Source organism: Sturnus vulgaris, chromosome 2 (assembly GCF_052056855.1).
Source record: "Sturnus vulgaris isolate bStuVul1 chromosome 2, bStuVul1.hap1, whole genome shotgun sequence".
Taxonomy (NCBI): Eukaryota; Metazoa; Chordata; class Aves; order Passeriformes; family Sturnidae; genus Sturnus; species Sturnus vulgaris.
The window spans coordinates 91,955,900-91,976,420 of NC_142244.1; the positions used below are offsets into that span (position 1 = coordinate 91,955,900).

Below are 20,521 nucleotides of genomic sequence, written 5' to 3' on the forward strand. Positions count from 1 at the left end.
GTTGAACACGCTTTACTGGGACACCACAGTGGGGAGCAATGGGAATATCTGGAAAATGCTCCCCAGTACACAGGCCCCAAATGTGCAACACTGGCATACAGAGCCACAAACCAAGACAGACCCAAGCAAAGATCAAAATGGTGCTCAAACACTGGGCCATTCAGGGGAGAAGTCTGCACATCACATAAGTAAAAGCTCCATCTGAGGTGACTTTCCAGGCCCTACACGAAGTCAAAATAAAAGCAATATAGCCCAAAAAGGATATTCTGAATTTTTCCATGCACTGTTTAGGAAAAACAGGAAATCTTATATACTAATGTAGACATCTATATATCTACAAGCAGTCCATTCTTTACCGGGGACCATTTGGGGAAGACTGGGTGCAACTGTCCTGCCATTGGCTTCCCTACTTGCTGTTTCATAAATCAGAAGATTTCATAATGCACCAGTGTCTTTTTTGGGGAGCCAGCACTGCTCTGCTGCTCATTGCACATTGCACCAGGCTGTTTGCCATTTTTTCACAGAACTTGGTCTATCCTGTGATATTTTCTTTCCAGTATATTCACAGAACTTGGTCTATCCTGTGATATTTTCTTTCCAGTATAAAGGATATTTTTTTTTCCAATCAGTGTCTTATGGTCTGCCTTCTACTAGCTTGTTTTACAGGTTTCTTTTAGAAACAAACAGAGAAAAAAAGTATGTGTTGGTATAGTAGAACAGAATGTATCAATGAATTTAGGAGTAGGACTTTTCTTCTTTACAGAAGAGAGCAGGTCTCTCTGTTATTCTAATATATCTCTAAGTGGAAGAAGCTCCAGATGGCTGATGATTAGATTTGGTTGCTAAAATGTGTCTATCCTTTAACACTTGGAAATTCATCATTTTCAAGCAGAGTTGTACTCCTAAAGACCTATGACCAGCTTATTTGTGACAACACGGAAAATGAAAGAGGTGCATAGAAAATTCATATGTGGTTGTACTATGAATTATTTCATGGTGTTCTTTGGATATGTCTATGCTTACAAAACATGAGGATTGCAGAGCAAGAATTTTTTTGGCTGCAACTTTTCAGTAAACCTGTTACTGTGACATATCTGGCACTTTGCACTGTATGCTTAAAGAACATTGTATCCTAACATGTAAGAATGCACTTTGGACGGAAAAAAAGAGTCGCCTTATGAGCACCTTACTTACTAAAAGCATTTTTGCTCTTCATATCCTTTACATATTTGTATTTTAACTAAAAAATGCAATCCTGAAGTGTGGCATCTTTTTCCTTATTTTACATGGAAATTCTATCACAGTTCAAGGTCAAGAAAGACATTGCAGACAATGACTGAAAGAGAATAGTATAAAAATGCACATTGACTTAGATTTTCAGAACTGATCAGTAATTTAAGACTGTACTAGCAATTTATATGGAGTTTCCAGTTTACTAGAAGTTAAAATTTATTAGCACTTTTTGTAAGTACCATGCTAATCAAGGTAAATTAACTGATGAAATTCTTTGATTGCTAGACAGTTTACCATTTTAGAGATGCTTTAAATAGAACTAGTTTAGGAAACATTTTCTGACAGCAGATCAGCTAAAACTGTTACTTGTGCTAGGAAAAGATAATTTTTTCTTTCATGCTTTTTCATATGTAAATTCTCATCTCTTTTCAGTAAATAACTAGTCCATATTGCTCTGTTGGATATTTATTTTCCTTTTTTGTACTTTTCACTTCAATACTTGATTATATTCACCCTGATAAAAAATTCTGTGTGCTACCACCCTGCCTGCTACTACAGCACAGTATAGAGGAATAATGCATGGACTACAATCTAGAAACCTAAGCCTGCCACACCAATTAGAAATAGTTTCAGCAGGACTGATCATCTAACAAATCTAGCATCCCTTCTGAGTGCATATTTTATGTTCTAGAGATATGTATATAGTTTTAACAGGAAAAACTCATGAGCATTATTCTTCCTTAAATGTGAAATTCACGCACACATAAAAAAATGTATTAAGTCAAGCTAAATGAATTTTCCTATTGTTCCACAGGAGGCAGTGGAGATGAAATAAAATTTTCCTTGTCTGTGAGAGTTCTTCAACTCTGATGATGACGAGCAAGGTCTACTCTAACCTCTGGCCCTGTGTCCCCTTCAACAGCATTTTCTCCCAACCAGCCCATGTTCATTTGGGAAGGAGATAATCTCAGATGAAGTTAGCTCGAAGGATGTGTGGCTGCATGGGTTAAAGTATCACCTCTCAGTTATCCACACACACTGGAGATGCAGAGCTGAAGTCCGCTTCATCTTTTGCTCGGTTCTTCAACCCCAGAAAAAAAGTTGTGCATAAATAAAAGTATGTAACAGAGAACTGCACAAACAATCTGTGTGCCAGGCTAGAGCTCTTTACATGACAACATAAATTCTCATCTGCAGCCCATGACACCTCCAAGAACAGAGACCACGGTTTCTGCCAAAGCCCTCCCAGCAATGCTGGCACCAGTGCTTTGTGCTGTTTAAGCCAGATGCTTCTTATTTAAGAAAGTTACTGGAAACATATAACATAACTAAGAAACTAATGTTATCTGTGTTCATATCTGGCCAAGATGTATAGAATTCAAGGCTGGTTTGCTTTAGGAGTGGACTGGAATTCCTGATTTTCTGAAGGAGATAGTAAGTGAAGTTGGAGGACTCGAGTTAAGTTAGGGGAGAAGATGTGACTGTGACATTGTTCATCAAGTAAAACTTTTCCAGGGTGATGTGACACTAAAGTGATAGTCTCCTGCTGGGAGGGAGGAAACAGAAATGACAGGCAGAAGGAAGGAAGATACATACGGATAAGAAATTATTTTAAATCCTGAAGTATTTATGTATTTCTATTTGCCCTTTGAATATTATCTGATCTGCTGTTGCACAATGGTTCAGATATCACTAAACATATGTAGATCTATGCAAATCTGCAGACATCTGGCTTGTGTTCTGGTGATATTGCCAGTAACTCAGATAGCTCGGTTAGAAAAGTTAAAAACTAATAACAATTGTTCTGTGTACCCACAATCCCTACATTTCTGCTTTCCTTTCTTCTCTCTTGTTTGTGAAAGGCTGCCTGCCTTGCCTGCTTTTCTTCAGATCTTTTCCATTTCCACTAAGAATCTGTCTAGAGTGAGAATCCTACCTCTGCTTTTACATATCTTCCACCCTCCACAATATTCAATAATGTTGGTATGGTTTTGGCAAGATAAAATTTTTGTTTTCTACCTTTTCAATCTTGTTTTCTCCAGACTGTGCCTCTTTCCATTGAGAAGCCATCCAGCCTAAAAAAATTGTAGTCCTTAAAAAAACCAAAACACAAACAAAACAACAAAACCTTGAGAATTAGGTTTTGAGAAAGTAAAAAATAAGTGCAGTGTGATAAGTAAGCATGGGCAGCTATGCTGTGTGGCAGAGATTGCAAGCTGGATGTTTTTATGCTCATACTGATTGTAGTTATCTTTCCAGTTTCTCACAGCTCATAAATTATACACGCCTGCAAACTCTGCCAGTTGGAATTTAGAATTTTGTCCCTTTACCACTGGGAGAAATTGAACAATTAATGAAGCAGTGACAACTGGTGGTTCTGCCCTTCCTGGGGAGACAGGGACAAAACATATCCAATGTGGATGCAATACTCAGTTACTAATACCTCCATCTGAAATTCCTTAGGTCTAAATCTGGAAGAAGAGCAACCTGTTTTAATATTCCATTTCAAAATGTTTTTACAAAAAAAAAAAAAAAATGCAGGAAAAACAGAATTATGAGGAAGCCCTCCTGCTCTCCTCTTTCCCTGGGTGACAAACACAACCAGAGCTTTTGCTGTTCTCTGTTTTTTGTTACAGCCACGCTCCAGAGACATATGCTCCATGCTGCTGTAAATTCTCTTCAAATGTCAGACCTGATTTACTCTGTTTTTTGGAAAGAGAACAAAGAAAGTCTGTTTTTGAACCCATTAATGACAATAAACAGCAGTTATTCGAAAATAGCCCAGACAAGGGACTAAATAAAGACGGTGCTGCTTCTGCAGTTAACTATTATCCATACTATTCCTACTAGCTGTTACTCATAGTGCAAGCACTTCCATGGGCATTAGCAGTGTCACAGCTTGTCAAAAAGTAGTCTTATGAGCCAAGCCTTGAAGAACAAAACACTTGTGTGTCCTAAATTTCCACTGTAGTGATGATAAGTGTTGTGGTTTAATCCCAGCTGGCAACAAAGCACCACATTACTGCTCTCTCACACAACCTCCTCCCTGCCTCCAGAGGGGAGGAGAACTGGAACAGAAAGGTAAACCTCATGGGATCAGATAAAAATAACTTAATAATTGAAACAAAATATAATTATAAACATGCTAATAATATTAATAATTGTAATTATAAGGAAAGGGAGAAAGAATAACAGGACCCAAGAGACAAAAGCGATGTCACAATACAATTGCTCACCATCCACTGATGAATACCCATCCCATCCCTGAGCAGAGATTGGCTCCTTCTGGGTAATTCCCCCAGTTTTGGTACTGGACATGATGTTCTATGATATGAAATACTCCTTTGGCCAATTTGGGTCAGCAGTACGAACTATGCTTTCTCCTGTCTTTTTGTGCAGCTCCTCATTGACAGAGCATAAGATGCTGAAAAATCCTTGACTAAGGGTAAGCACTACTTAACAACTGTCAAAACAGTGTGCTATCAGCATCATCCTCACACTGAATCCAAAACACAGCACTGGACCAGCTACTACAGATTAAAGTAACTCTGTCCCAGCCAAATTCAGGGCAATAAGAAATGTCACTGTCCTGAAACACAAATGGTAAAACTGAACATGATCTGTTAACTCGGATGTCACATTTGCAAGCAGATTTTTTTTGGGATACATTTGTGAAGGCATAACACAGGGCTTTGTGAGGTTATCCAGGCTAGTGTGGACCCTGGAAGAAGCATGGTGTTGTTCAGAAAGTCCCCATCGAGGTGAACATACCCTCCTAATGCAGCTGTTACTTTCAGCAACTCAATATTGCACCTTATTGTTAAACCTAGAAAGCCATATTTAGAACTTCTACTTATATAGTCCCAATATAGATGAGCCTCAGAAGCCTGTGTTTGGATTCTTATTTTTGAAAATCTTGCCTGCAAGGTTTTGCACCAAAAATTGAATACTAGTCAAATTCTCCTATCTAAATACATTAAAATAGACTTACTCCTGTAAATATGCAAGGCATCATGCAACTCAGTGTTTTCAAACAGATTACATTCTATATAAAAGGGGGGGCGGCGTACTCTACAAAAACACAAGGCAACTGTAATAAATTTAAGTGAAAGTGAAATGTCTAAATTCTTATGCATGGAACTGCTTCACACTTCTGCTTGCTGCATCTCATTCTTCTGTGCTTATTCAAAGCTTGTACCTTCCTAGGAATGAAAACCTCAGCCCCAAAACTGAAAATTTCATGGAAACAACCTTAATTGTGACATCTTCTGAGTGCCCTCTTGCCACTAGCAGCATAATTATTTTTTCACATGGTGTGTATATAATTTTCTACAATGTCTAAACAATGCAGCACAGCCAACAACCTTATTCCTGTTAATTGCCAGATCCTAACTTTCATACATCTTCCCAATAAAAAATCACAGCTGATGTTGTCAGGTTAAGAATCTCACAGCATGATTTCGGGGCCAAGTCAAACACAAATTACCCTATGTTCACACTGGTAACTCCTTATCCTTTTGTTTGTTTGTTTGCCCTGGATCTGTGGAATAAGAGCTTTGAATTTGTTCTGATATGTTAGTGTTTACACTAACAGGGGGGCACCAATTTCTGAACCGCTTGGCTTGAGAAGCTGTGCTGTGAGTAAAGTCCCTCTTCTTGCTCCTGGCCCTGCCTTGCTCCTGCCTGGACTCTAGGCACTGCACACCAAAATGTCACCAGGGACACCACAAGAATAATGGTTTCTGTTTGGCAGCTCTTTCTTTGTTAAACAACTGTAGTGCTAACTCCACCATACCATTTTTTCATATATATGGTTTTCATGCTTTCTACAAAAATTCTGCCTCCTTTAGTTCAGTGACCCCCAGCTGCCTGGCCCAAAGCACTGCATGTCTTGATTTCTATTGCAGCCTGATGGCTCGGGGCAGGCATGGCAAGCAAAATCACCTCCATCATCTTCCTTTCACACCCCCTCCAGTGCAAACTTGTGCACGTTTCAGCATGTACTCTCACTGGTATCAAACATCATGGTTTCTGCATCTCTGGAGGCATGTCTGTCACATGAGCTAATGCCACAGCTCTCACCTTACACTTAATGCAAACCTCAGCTTGTGAAAAGCAGTCACTTATTTCACCCACACTGCCAAGCCCCACTGGGGAAAGTGGGAGACAGAGAGAACCATTGTCACTTGCTTTGCACTGCTGGGTGCTCTTGGCCCCATGGAACTCCCAAATTCTGCTACTGAAAAATGAGCCTGAATATGGAGTGGGACCCCACCACCATCCATGGGGAACATGTAGCACTTCAGACCCTCTTTAAGGCAATAAGAAAAATGGAAAAACTAAAATCAGGGCAAAGAGATGTAACTTGATGCTGCCTTCAGAATTCCCGTGGCTCAGAGAGGTGTCTCACTGTGCCACAGAATCGAGGTCTTCTGGCACAAAGCAGCATGTGTTAGCATCATTGCTGTGTGGGACAGTTCTCCTCCTCTGTGAAGCCCCTGGAGCCTCAGTGAGGCACTGCCTTGGTATGGATGTGCAGTCCCACACACCCAGCCCTCACAGACCCTGGCTCAGCAGCCTCCAGGTGCCTGATTTGTTTACAACAGTACCAGGACTTGGCAAGACATCAGGCTGATGGTTCAACTAAACAAAGCTCATCTCACCTCACTGTGAACCAGTCTGCCAAGCAAGCAATTAGAACCAAAAGTACCTCATTATTTTTATTTAGCTTTAATGCTCAAGCTTGTCCCCTTGATCCTTTGAATTATAAAGCAATTGTGGTGCTTTATTGAACTGTACCTACCTTGGAGGCTTTAATGATGTCCTTCTAGGCACCCTTCATGATCATCTGTCTAGATTATCCCACACCAAGTTCCATCTTCAAGTCGCAGGTATTCCTACCCTTCCTATGAGGTCTATCAGGATGCTTCAATTAACCTTTCTGGGCTTCTGCTGCCAGAGAAATTTCTCAATTGGAAAAATCAACTTCAAGAAGCTGCCACTCCTATTTACCATTCTTTCCTTTGAGGCAGGGGGAGAGAAATGGTGTTTGTGGCACTTCTCTTTATCTCTATGGAGCAATTTTCCCCAGGATTGTTTTGTCTAAGGATTTCTTGCACTTGTTTTCCAAAACCAAAATTAACAAATTAGACTTTGGTCTCTTCCCTCTAATAAATTTCACAAGAGCATGGCTCAAATGCCTTAGATGTATTTACTCCTGGAGTTTGTAAATATCTTTTTGAAGAAAGTTAGGGTTCTTTGGTTTTGTTTGGGTTTGGGTTGGTTTTTTTCAGTTCCTCATTTGATTTAATTTAATTTAATTTAATTTAATTTCATTTCATTTCATTTCATTTCATTTCATTTCATTTCATTTCATTTCATTTCATTTCATAATTGTTCAAATCTTGTTAGCTGCAGTCTTATCATAGGAAGTTTTTTCTCACCTCTACTGAGATAGGCAGATCTAATGTTTTCTTGGTTGACTGGTTGGTTAGACAGATTGGCCTCCATTGTGTGATGGATAGTGAGTACCTGGAAATAGCCTCCATGCACTAGTTAATGAATGGAATCACAGGGATTTGAACTGCTGGTGCCATTAGTTTTGCAAGCAACAGGTTTAGCTAAAACATTCGTTTTAGTTAAAACTTTAGTTTTTTTAGTTAAAAAATAGTTTTTAGTTAAAACATTAGTTTTGCAGTCTGTATTCTATATTTAAAAGAATGGTGCTGGCACTGCAGGATGATGAGTTGAAGATAGTATTGGTTTTGCTCCTAAATTCCCTTAAAAACACTTCCCCTCTTCCTCCTTCCCCCCACCCCATAAGTAGAAGGCTTGGATTTGCTTGGTGATGGATCTTTTCCATGATCTCCATGTGTTCATATGATAATATTGTAGCTGAAACAACAGGAGTAGACAAAGCTTGTGAGTGCTGGATACCCATGTGCCACTCTGGTTCTAAATGGATCCTGCACTAAATACAAAGGGATTGTTTGCTGTGGAAAACAAAGTAAAATAATCATTCCCTCACTGAAAATAATTTGAAAATATATTCAAAATACATTGAAAATGTATTGCTGTAACCAGCTTTGCTTTCTGTCATATGCTCTTTTTCCAGTTGGACAGCTTTCACCCTTCTTTGTTCACTCTAAGATGAGCCATCTTCTCCAGCCTTCTTCAAACCACCAAGAAGCAACTCAAAGTTTGTCTGAAAATCCAGATGGAAGATTACAAAATCTACATATCTTAAATGAGATGGATGAGTAATGCAGCTTACTTGTCTAAATCACTCAGCAATCCAAATTACATGCCACATGTTACTCCTTAAGCTAGTCAAGAACAGTTTCCTTCTTTTTTTTTAAATTAATTCAGTCTAAATGCCTTTAATAACTTCAGAGCTGAAAAGAAAGAGCACTGCTGTAAACAGTATTTTGATTTCATCTGACCTTTGCATTATGAGATCGGCTCTTAAGATACATTATCTGGAAATATGATGGTTCTTAATTTTTTCCTCAAACACACCTGGCAGAGGGATATTGAGCTAGAAAAATATGCCCAGGAAATTCAAAGGGGATCTTTGGTGAAAGTAAGGCAGTACATTGTATCTGTACTGCATCTATAATGCCTTGGAAAGCATATTTTGGTGGTGCTTTCCAATGAGTATAGCAGAATAAAGTGCCTGCTTTGCACACCATTCTCATAAAGAAAATTGTCATTTTTAAATATAACGTTGCATCTAGTTACAATTTCTAAAGCTATGTTCTTCAATTTGCTAGCACAAAAATACTGATCCTATAAGCTTCAGCAACATCAGGTAATGTCTGTGGGGAGTTCAATCAATAAATAAGCTGTCCTCTGTTGCTGAGCATTTTTGTCATCAAATGACTTTGTTTAATGCTGTGAAAGCAGCCAACTATACTGTGTCACTCAAGAGAAAAGGAAATTTGCTGTCTCAAAGCATAGGGAAAGGAGAATGATGGGTTATAATTATTTCCCTGGAGCTTCATCAGTGGGTTTGTGGATAACCTTAGAGGTAAGAACTGCTGCCTCCTGGGATCTGATCTCAGAAGCACTCAACTGGGACATTTGGACTCTGCAACAGGAGACAACTTGACACCAGACATGCCCCCAAAAGAGGACTGAAGCAGCAATTTCAACAAATGGGACTGCCAGATTTCCTGTATGTAGGGAAAAGACATGAGTGATTTTTAACGTGCTAGAATCAGGGTGCTTGCTCTAAGAGTAAGCTCTAGGGAGCTGTTTGAATCTCTAGCAAGAAGGCAGCAGCTTGGAAAAAACCTCTTGGGAGTTTTGTTCTGTGTTGAGCCTTGACTTGAGTCACTTTATTGACCTCTGACTGAATGCATCTAAAATACAGGAGTTATGAGATGGGGGGATCTGGATTTATCTTGAGGCATTTTACAACAATTCCATTAGAACTAACTGAAGGAGACCTTTTGCATCTAACTATTAGAGTTTTCTTGTTAAGACTGTCATCATAGATTAGGCTTTTAGTTGAGCTAGAGAGGTGGTCAGTTTTATTCTGTCTTTCTCAGCATACAAGAATAATTTTCAGTAAAGTTTCTGTGTTGTTTTTTCAGACTAATATTTTGACTCTTCTCCCTCTCCTGACTATTGTAACTTATATTCTCCCCTCAGTGTTCCCAGTGGAGAACAAGAGAAACAAGGATGTAAAACAGCTGCTCTGTACGGGCTCTCTGTCCCCTGAAATAGCCTTTGCCTACTCTGTTCTGTCCCTACAACCAGATTTAACACCCCTGGGGTGGATGAAATTAATCATAGATCACTGAATGTTTTTACTTCACCTGAGACACAGTTCCTGGCTCTTTAAAGGGGTCACAGTACGCCCTTTAAATTTTGTTGAAATATTTTTTAATATAAAATATACTAAATAGGAAGATAAGAGCATGCAGTACCCCAAAATCTGCTCCTGTTTCACACAGCCTATTCCAGCCAAATGCACCAGCTTTGGTTTGGGACCCAAACACAGCAGTATTGTGGAGTGTTGTTTTGATCATTTTATGTTGAAGGTGCCAGCTGTCAGTGATGTGAGTGGGTTTCTGGACAGAAAGAAAATTCTGCAAGAATATATCTTGTTAGGGCACGAGTCAGCTCACCACAGATTCACCTTACTGAGCCAACTGTCAGAAACAAACACTTACTGCAGTCAGTTCTGTGCAGCTGATAGAACTGCCAAAGAAACTGGCATTTCTCAGTATTCTTGATATAATTGCCACATACATTCCCAGACACTAATTCCAGAAATTATATACTGAGTCTTTTCTTCCAAAACTAGGATGAAGAGATAGTATTTATTGAGATGTCAACAGTTGATGGGGGAACAGAAGTTTTCTGAGACTGCTGCACTAGTCCTGGAAAGCATCTGGAGCCTGAAGGTGCTTCTGTACTTGGTCCTCTGAGGGAGATGCTCCTCAGTATCACTGGCACCATCCAGTTGTCTGAGGCTGATATTAAGAGTATCAGTTGGTGGTATGTAGGGAAAATCCTTTCACAGGAGCACCTAATGGCTGCAGGAACTGTGTAGGTATCGTGCTTATAAGGCACAGCCTCCCTCTTCAGTATGCTGCATAAGCACAGAAGACAGATGAAGGGTGCACAGGTGGAAGGGGGGCAGAAATATTTTCTCTTTGTATATGAGGAGACATCCAATCTGTAGGTCTGAGCACTAGTAACTGAACATCAGGGTCAGATTCCCAAAAAAAGGAATTTTTTATCTATGTTTTTCATTAACCAGTAGCATCTTTTAAGACATTCATGAAGAGAAAGGAATAGTGTTGCATTTGAATGAAAATTCTTAGGTGTTGTGGCAATGCATTAAAACACAGTGCATTTGAGTGCTTGTCAAGTACAAAATGCAAGTGGCTAATGTTGCAGTCAAATGCATTTATCCAAGGAATCAGCTGCTTTCTTATTGCATTTATAAAATATATCTCCATGGAATTATATTTTCTGAGACATGAATCAACACAACATATGTTATAGTGCTTCAGCTTTGTTTTCATAATGAAAAGAAGCTGCTTTAATAGCATCTGTTGTAGTACTAGGAATGTATCCTGACACGGAGTCTCAGTGAAAAAATCCACCAATTGCAAGTCAAAGAACTCATATCCAGGTTTAAAGGAATGGGATGTGATTATGTCTGCTATTACCTAGTTATCTGTTCTGCTCTTCTTCCTTTCTTTAATTATTTAGCAGAGTTAACACAGAAATGCAGTAAAGGAAGCACTCAAACTCAGTATTATTTCTGGACACAGACAGTCTTCTTTAAACCAGCAAAGAATTTTGACTGCAAAGTCTTATTGAAGTTGTTTGGGTTTTTTTTTTTTTCCTTTAGGATGGTAGCTTTCCTTTGCTGCAGCTGTCTTCTAAAATATACATTATAGATTATCTTCCTTTGAGAGAATAGTAGAAGGAAAACTTGCTGTACTGGGACTTGGTAAACTGCTTTTAATCTCATTTATGTTACAGAGCACCAATTACTGGGGAATTCATATACCACTATATGTTACTTCCACTCTTTTCCTAGCAATGACAAAAACAATTTGTGATTCATTCTAATCATGAGAATGCAACACTGAAAAATTTCCTTATTGTCCCTTCATAATTCCCCTCATAATTGCAAGATTATGGCTTTTCAAGGTCCTTTCACCCTTCCCACTGCCCTGCAGTAGAAGGAAGGAGCAATTGTTTGGATTTTTAGTTGTTTTTCTGGGCCCAGAAACTAAAAGGCAATGACAGAACTTTTGAATAGTTTTCTCTCCTTTTGACCCCACCAAAGTGCAAGGAGTTACACAAAAAACCATTTATAATCAGGAGATTGCACTAGCCTTTTATGCATGCTAAATACTCTAGCTGTGCTTAATATTTCGTATTTCCATGTAGCCTGATAGACATAAAGGTGTGCAATGAGTGGAGATGTGATATCTGTTTCAAAGAGCTTTGGTCTGAGTCATAACCACAGAAACTTCCCAGGAAAATGGGAAAGAAGGAAGTTGTCTGAGTACAAGAGTGAGGGCTCTGAGGGTGATAAACCATGAATTACACCAGTCTCTGCTTTCTTGGCTTAGTTTTGCAATTCTTATAAGCGGAACTGTAGTCAAGTAATGCAAACAAAAGCCACTGCTGGCTTATTCTTTGAAAATCCCTGTTTGTTCAGTCGACAAGGATATATAGATCTTTATGCTTTAGTGATGGGTATTGAAATGCCTGGATTGATACATTTTGCTTTATATAAAAATAGGTAGAGGAAATAGAAAACTTTGACATATAAAAGGATGATAAACCAGAAATATAATTTAAAAGAACTCTGCCAGTGCTTGAGTGTCTGGCATTTTCTGCTTCATGAATTGTAATCTTTAATGGGGGCAGGGAGGAGAGCTCATTTCCAGTCAGAGAAGTAACAGAGAGAATTTCTGATGAAAACCCAGGTTGAAGGTACATTTAGATCTCCTTGGCTCATGCTGGCAGGGTCTGAAGATTTTTTTATCAGCAAGATCTTAGGACCATGCCTGGTCATCCTCTAGAAACAACTCCCTGAGGGCTGCTAGGGGGGATGGAGTATGCCACTGCCTGGTGACACAAGCTGACTTCAGGCTGACACAGTCAGATCAGCCTAAGAACAGGCAACATCTCCTGCCCTCCACTTACCAGAGTATCTACTCCTATGTGGATATGTGGGTACACAGCCAAAGCAGGGTGGTCTTGTCTGTGAGACAGTAGCCCCTTCTACAGGAAGACACAAATGGTTTCTGCCTTTCCACATTTCTGTGGGAAGATTTCTTGTGACATGGGTGAGGCTCTGCAGAGTTTACACTGCCCATGATAAAAACAGATTTTGCCTATCAGCAAAGATGCTTTCTTAGTTGTTTTTTTGTTTTTTTTTCTTGTGCTGACTTGCATCATCCTCACGAAGCAAACTTCCAATAGGTAGAAAGGTCATGGCATCTGGCCCCTGGTGAAAAATCCCCTGCACTTTTCTACCATCCTGACCTGATATTAAGATGTTTTGAGAACATCCTGCCATGCTGATAGCAAGCAGATGACAGCAGAGTTCAATTACTAAAATGAGTGTGGTCAGGACTGAATTTAATACAAGGATGTGGCACTGAGCTGGAGAGCTACCTGTTCCAGCTCCACTTCAGACTGGAATTCTTCTCATTGAGCTGTTTCTCCTCTTTCATACATCCAAGCAGATGTTGAAAGCAAAACAAACTTAGAAAAGACAACACTCTTTTGTACTCAAGAATATTCCAGAAAAGACTTATGTAGTTAATTGATGAAATTACAAAGGAACCCCAACAACAGCCCCCAAACATCTTCTTTGCTTATCACTTCTCCTCTCCCCCCAGAAATTATTATTCTCTATATTGCACCCCAGTATTATACTTAATGTACTAAGCAGTCCTGGTAATGACGCAATTTTGACAACATTTTAATTTATTGATGAACTAATGTTAACTCTGACAACCTGGAACACAAAGCATACTCCTACTTGCAATTTCCACTGCTACATGTTACATAAACTCACTTATCAATCCCCTAGTCCTCTGCACCCCTTACCATGATTCCCCTGTTACCATAACACAGAATGACTGAGTTTCAGGGACCAATATCTATTCTGTGCTTGGCTAATCTCTGTTTTAATATTTGCTTGAAAGTTGTCCCTTAATAAACACTGAAATATTTTGAAAAAGGAAAAATATGTCAGTATCACTCTTTTGGCCTGTTGAAGAGATGTAAATTTACTAATACAAACTGGAAAGGCACCACTGCAGACCTAAAGTCTAATCCTTTGAGCTATCATGTTTGCTCAGTAGCAAAGGAAATGATGTCTAGGGACACTAAGCAGCAGTTTCACATCACGGGTAAATATTTTCTAAATACAAGGAGCAGCTAACCCTCATAGCTATAAATACAGCTGTGTCACCTAACTATGATCCCATGGACAGCTGTAGCCAACAGAGGTGTGGGCTGGACAGACAGTAACAAATGAGCCAGTGGCCCCATGCCCAGCTAGTCAGGCTGCCATCTCTCCTAGATTGGATTTATCCATCAGGGGAGTAGCTGTGGGCTCAGTTCAGAGGCAGTCATTCTGTCAATGTTCTCTCCTGCCAGATGAAAACCTCAGCCTGGTCCTGGTTAACTCATTCCTACTTTTCAAATCAAAACACAGCCAGATCCAAAGTACTGGGACCCTCAGATAACAGCATTATTTCAGCCTCTTGCTTCAAATGCCACTGCTCAAGTGGGACAAGGAGAGTTGTGACCTGACCTCTCCAGTGGCCTCTATAATTTTCTGTGGAGTTCAATGAGCTTGACTCATAGGATCAAGGCAAAGAAAAAGAGTGTCTGGGAATGCTTTTTGCTACATGCACTGAAAGGACCTACCTGGAGAGTGCCACTTTTCATGTGGGTGACTAATAAAACATGTGATACAAGTGCAAACATCAGCATCTTGAGCAGTAAATGTGCATCTCCCAGCTTTTTGAACTTTTTGTGAGCATAGCAAGTCTATAGAATCAATAGCAGAAACATGGAAAAGATTATAAATGCAAATAAAAAGTACACGTTATCTCCTCTTTAGCTTCAGCTCTCATCCCTCTTCTGATAAAAGTTCTACATTTCAAATGCCATCAGTTTGCAGGAAGGTACAGTTTCTTCTTTCTGAGCCTATTAACACATTCAACATAATAAAAGACGAGATGGGGGGAAAGGACAACAAGAAAAAAATGGTAGGGATAAACAAAACAAAGCAACACAACCACTTTTCTTGTAGTTCTGAGAAGCATTTACTAATCTTATCTTCCGTAGAAAAATTCTGCTCTGTTTCAGGCATTCCTGAATGTACTTAGCATTGCTCATTGCTCTCACACAAAACATTCCTCATGATTGCCTTCGCATCCCAGCAATCCACAGAAGATTTTACACCTTTATTACAGAAATTCCTTGAAACCTAATAGATCTTAAGCTGCACACGGGTTCTGAGTGTCCCCAGAGCTCCGTGCCACCCCCTCCTGCCTTTTGCTGAGTTAATCCGCAGCTCTGGCGGCTAAGGGGACTTACCAAGGGCTTTTCGATGGGAGGAAGCAGTCAGGAGCTCGCACACGCTGGAATAGCTGCTACCCAGGAATGAAGCAGGAACTGAGAAGTCTCACTCTTTCAGTAGCTATTCAGGTAGCGCTGCCAGCTTGCTCTAGCTCTCTGCATACACACACACGGGGCGGGGGGTGGGGGTGGGAAGAGGGGGGGAGACAGGCAGAGGCACAATAAACTCTGACTATAATTATGAGAGCTCCTTTCTACAAATTGTAGCAGCAAGAGATCCCTTCAGCAGCCTTTTCAGCATGATCTCTTCAAAAAGGAGTCTCTTGCAAAAAATTGTATCTTCCTACTCTCTTTCACTGTACAAAAAATTAAAGCCAGCTATCTCTGAGATTTAGTCATTGATGTATCAGAGAGAGGTTATTGTTGATCAGAGTTTTATATTTTTCTTTTTTATGATGAAAGTTTTATTATGAAATCTAGCCTAGTTTGCAGTCAAAAAGAGACCTGACTTTGCTCTTTATAAGGAACAGCCTCCCAGGAAAGCAATTTAGATCAATAATTTCATGCATTTAATGACCATATTTATGAAAGAAAGCATCCAGGCTAAGCGATTCACTAACTGAAAAGGTAAGAGTTTGGTAAATACACATCACTGCCTTTTTGTACCTGCATACACCATTAAAGGAAAAATGCAATACCACATGTAAATTCATAGAAGGATTTATAATGGAATATTATTGCATTTGGCAAAGGGATCTAAAGGATTTTAAAAAGCTTAATCTCCAAGACAGATCCTTTCTTTACAATTCTTCAGAATCCTATTCTTTAGAATCCTTGTTCTTTGAAGCCTTAAAATTATTTATCCTGTCATTACTTCTGGTGTCACCTTTGATAAAAATGAGATAAAATATATTGTCTTTCTAACTAAAAGAGGGAAGTGTTCTGGAATATTTCCCGCTATCAATCCAGCTCTCTTTCTCCCACATGATCACCCATACACTCACCTACACACATGCACAACACAATAGCCAATGTAACAATGGGGCAAGTGAAATCATACATTTCCTTCAATTTACCAGCAGCCTCATGCCCCAGAAAGCAGTGTCTTTATCCAGATCCTGGTACTACTCCAATAGCCACAGGGTCATCTGTAAAGCAGATGAAAAAATGGTGAAAAAAAAAAGCAGGATGTATGAATCTGACTTTGTCCCCATGAGCAACAGAGGGAGCACCAGGGAGCCAGCTTGTCTGAGCCCCAGTGTGACAATGACTTTAAGGACTGTTAGCTGGTATCACCATTCAGAAGCACGAGGGAACCTTGTAACAAGGATGGAAATGGGTAGAAAAGAAGACAAAATAATTGAGAGAAGCCTATTAAAAAATAAATCAGTCACAACTGAGAGTTGCCTTATTGTTATCTAAATTCTATCTAAAGCATGTTAGTGCACTGCAATATTCCACGAAAGCCTTGTTCAGCCTGCTAACATTTTGCAGGGGATGTTTTCAAACACAGCTGCCTGGTTGTTAATCTCCAAAATATGTACTTAATATTTCATTGCTTTTAATCAAAGACAAATAATTTTAGGCCCTGGTAAGTCTATTAGGAAATCATAAAACATGAAGTGTACAGAGAGAAGTTTCTTCCAAGGCTTTGATTTGTCTCAGTAGCAGAAGGAGATGAAAAGATGGAAAATTCTGTCCTTTGTTGCTCCTGCTTCCCTCCTGCTCAGAGTGGATTAGGCAATGGGTGGTAAATAAACCCTTGTGTTTAAACTGCAGACCAACACTGTCTGCCACCTCTTGGTCTGAAAGGAACCCCAGTGCAGATGGCCACAAAGGCAGGTGGAGTCACTGCTGGCACAGACAGAGGCAGCCATGACTTTCAAGACCTTGTTTTTCTTGGTAGAAAAAGCAGGAATGATTGGTGGCCTATAGCCCATACATTGCAACATCCCACTGGTTGCTCATTTGCTGTGGAAGTTCACCCTCACAAAATATATGAGTCATCTCTCTATTCATCCTCTGGAGAGATTGGTCAGGAGATTGGAAAGCTATGATGCTCAAAATGCCAGAGAACTTCTCCCAATGTCAGAGGTGTTTTGCCAGTGGGAATTCCTGTCAGTACCCTCTCTCCCTTCACAAACACCTTTTCTGCAGGACCTTGAGGGTCTGAGACCACTCACTACACCTCACTAGACCTCCCATAGCTGGCATGTCCAGCAGCAGCAGCACAGGGCATGGCTTGGGCAAGAGCTGCAGGCATCTGCTGTAGGCAGAGCTCACAGAGCCCTGTGAGCTGTACTGGATGAAGCTGAAGGTTTTGAAAAGCTTGTTTCTAGAAACTACAAATAGGCAGTGGCAATGTGTTTGCTTTGTGAGGGCAACCTGAATAGCTGAATCTGAGATCTTTCTGCATTAAAAACAAACTATCCAGCCCTTTAGCTATTTCTCCATCTGCACTTGCTGAAAAGAAGCTTCACAGAGAAGAATGGAAACAGAGTTTTAAGAACACCTCTTACCTTCAGACTGATAGGAGGGCTCTATCCTTAGGGGATTATATTAATTCAGTCAGATCTGTGGGTTGTCACTAGTGAGTACATGCAACTTATACTTTAGTAAAAAATATTCTTTTTTTGTAGTGCAAGTAAAGAATCTGGGAGAATTCTTCCATAAATTATGGCTCTACAACCATAGAAAGAACTAACAAATCATCTGTGACCTGTGAATCTAATTTTATGGTGCTAAGAACATTTCCTCCAGGGCTCTTTCCCCAATACATGTATCTATTTGCCATTCTTCTTTGGCATAAACCAGTTTCTGTGGTTTGCTTGTCAATAACTACCCTTAATTTTTAATGAGTAATACTAAAGCCATTGACCTCCAGTAGAAGCAGGTTCTTAAAGAAATATCTCTCATTTTCTCTGAGATGTGCAACATTTTGTTTAAAATACACCTCTGGACTGAAATGGGCATTTAATATACCGGAGGATGAGGGTAATACAAGGGTTTGTTTTATTTCTTGCATGGATTCTGCTCTCCCTCAGTATCAACTACAAGTTATACACACTGGTATCTTTCTTACTGCCTGAAAATAATAGGCTTACCTAATACACCATATGGTATCCTTTGGCAGTGAACATGGACTGGGCACTGATTGGTTTTAGCAAGTCCTAATAATGTTTTTTCCTGTCTCTTCTTCTTCTTCTAACTCTTTCCATGATTTATTGAGCAGAAGGGTTTCACTAAGGAAGGAGGTATTAGTGCATGCTTTATAATGATGTCAGAATTATCCCCGTGTCAGTATTACTAATATAGGAGAATCAATATCACTTTTACAATGAAATCTGGATGATCTGATATATGAAAGCATATAAATCATGCATGCATGCAACCTCTGCCTAGTGAGTGACACCACACTAACTTAGATAAAACTGATTTCTGAAGACAAAACTGTCCCCTTTTACTCCTTTCTCACAAAACTCTAATCATTTTAGAGTGCAAAGATACAGACACAACTTGTCTTTCAGACAGTGGTTTTTATGTGTGCTAGATTGCCAGAATTAAGCATGTACATCTTAATGTCACAGGTGCAAGATTTTACCCCATTGATTAAAGGAATCAATTCCTTGATTCATGGAAAATTCATGAAAAGGAGGAGGGAAATATTTATGATAAAGCTTATATTCTGTTCTCATCTACACCCAGGTAAACCCAATTACAGTGTTTTGCATCAATACTAACTGTGATCTGCAACACAATATTAATCAAGGCAGTGTTGTTAAATCTAGTATAGCATGTAAAAAATCTGCAAATTCTACCCGAGATAGAGGTTCTATCTGACACAGAGATTTTGCACCTGTGAATATTGATGCGTGTCTTTTATAAAGTTACACAGAATCAGCAGGAACTTCTGCAATGTCATTACAGAACCCAAACCTCAAGGTCAAGCTGTAAAACCCTCTAAGGTTTCTAGGCCACTGGAATTTTGAATTCATTATTCTGAAGAGGCTGTTTCTCCTTAAAAGGAAGAAGTTGACTGCGAGTGACAATTCTTTGGAATTGTGTATCAGCAATAATGCATTGCTTGTGTCAGCTGAAGAGAAAGGTAATTCACAGTAATGTTTATTAACTAATTAGAATTACATAGGGTCTTGTAATCCAGGATGAGCTGGGGAGAAAACTCCTTATAAAACCTTTGTGATTGTTTTTTCTGTTTTTTTTAAAAAAACACAGCAATTAATTTTTATGTACTTCAATAAAACCTGAGCTATTGAGTTGAAATTATGTCCTATTGAGGGTTTTTTGGGGTGTTGATAGTAAGGAAGGTTCTAGGCAGATCCATGCAGAAGGTCAGTCTGAATCACTGTCCTGTAGTGGTGGGTTTCTATTCCCACATTTTCTACCCCTGCAGATTGAAAGAGATGAAGTTCAACACTGGATAAGGCCTCAGCATATGCAAGACTGCTGGTGTCTGCTACAAAGACACAAAGCTGAGTTAGGGCAACCCAACTGGCAGCTCACCAGTAACTTAAAATAACCTTAAATTATATTTCTATGCTTTTTTTTTTTAATTGAGGAGTTTTAATGACCTTCACCACCTATTGAAACTGAGGAAACAAAAAGCAGTTTGCATAGTAATTGCCATTGTGTGGCATATTAAAACACCTAAGAAGCAGAAAAGAAGGACTTTAGGAAGCCAATAGCAGGGGCAGATTTGTCCTGGGAAGGCGACAGCTAGCACAACATCTCTGTGGAACATGCAAAAAAAGCAGCACAAACAAGAAAAATGGGTGTAAAAGTGGTCACTGCTGAGTCCAGCAAGTGTTTTTCCAGCAAGTTTTTAACTCCCCTTGCTTTGATCTGGCAGGAGCATTGTGGAGCATGGCTTTCTTCATCACTCTGCATTTTGAATGTATTGGAAAATTTCCGTCCTGGCCATTAGAGTATTTGTGCCAGCACTTAAGTTAACTGATCTGGCTGCAGGTCTTTTTAGGCTGCCTCTCCATTCCCATCAAGGTGCTCTTCCAGTAACCCCTAAATGTTCTTAAGGAGCTTGTTTACTTCTCCTGACTCTGGACTGCTGTGGTGGTGGCTAACAAGCACACGTGTGTGCTGCTGCTATGCTTGATGAAGAAGAATCACATAAGTGTGACAGGAAAAGAAGCCTGCAAAACAAGGATTCTACCATTTGCTTTGAAAGAGCTGA

At 39.6% G+C, this 20,521-nt stretch overlaps 1 protein-coding gene across 2 annotated transcripts in view; it reads right to left on the reverse strand.

The window, feature by feature from the left end:
• ST6GAL2 (ST6 beta-galactoside alpha-2,6-sialyltransferase 2) overlaps positions 1-15,469 on the reverse strand; it is a 175,588-nt gene extending 160,119 nt beyond the window's left edge. Inside the window, exon 1 of one of the 2 annotated variants that reach the window (XM_014893492.2) lies at positions 15,334-15,469. The gene's annotated coding sequence lies outside the window, so the exon portion shown is untranslated. The remainder of the gene's footprint in view (positions 1-15,333) is intronic. The other variant, XM_088160103.1, reaches the window with a different exon arrangement.
• Between the last annotated feature and the right edge of the window lie 5,052 nt (positions 15,470-20,521).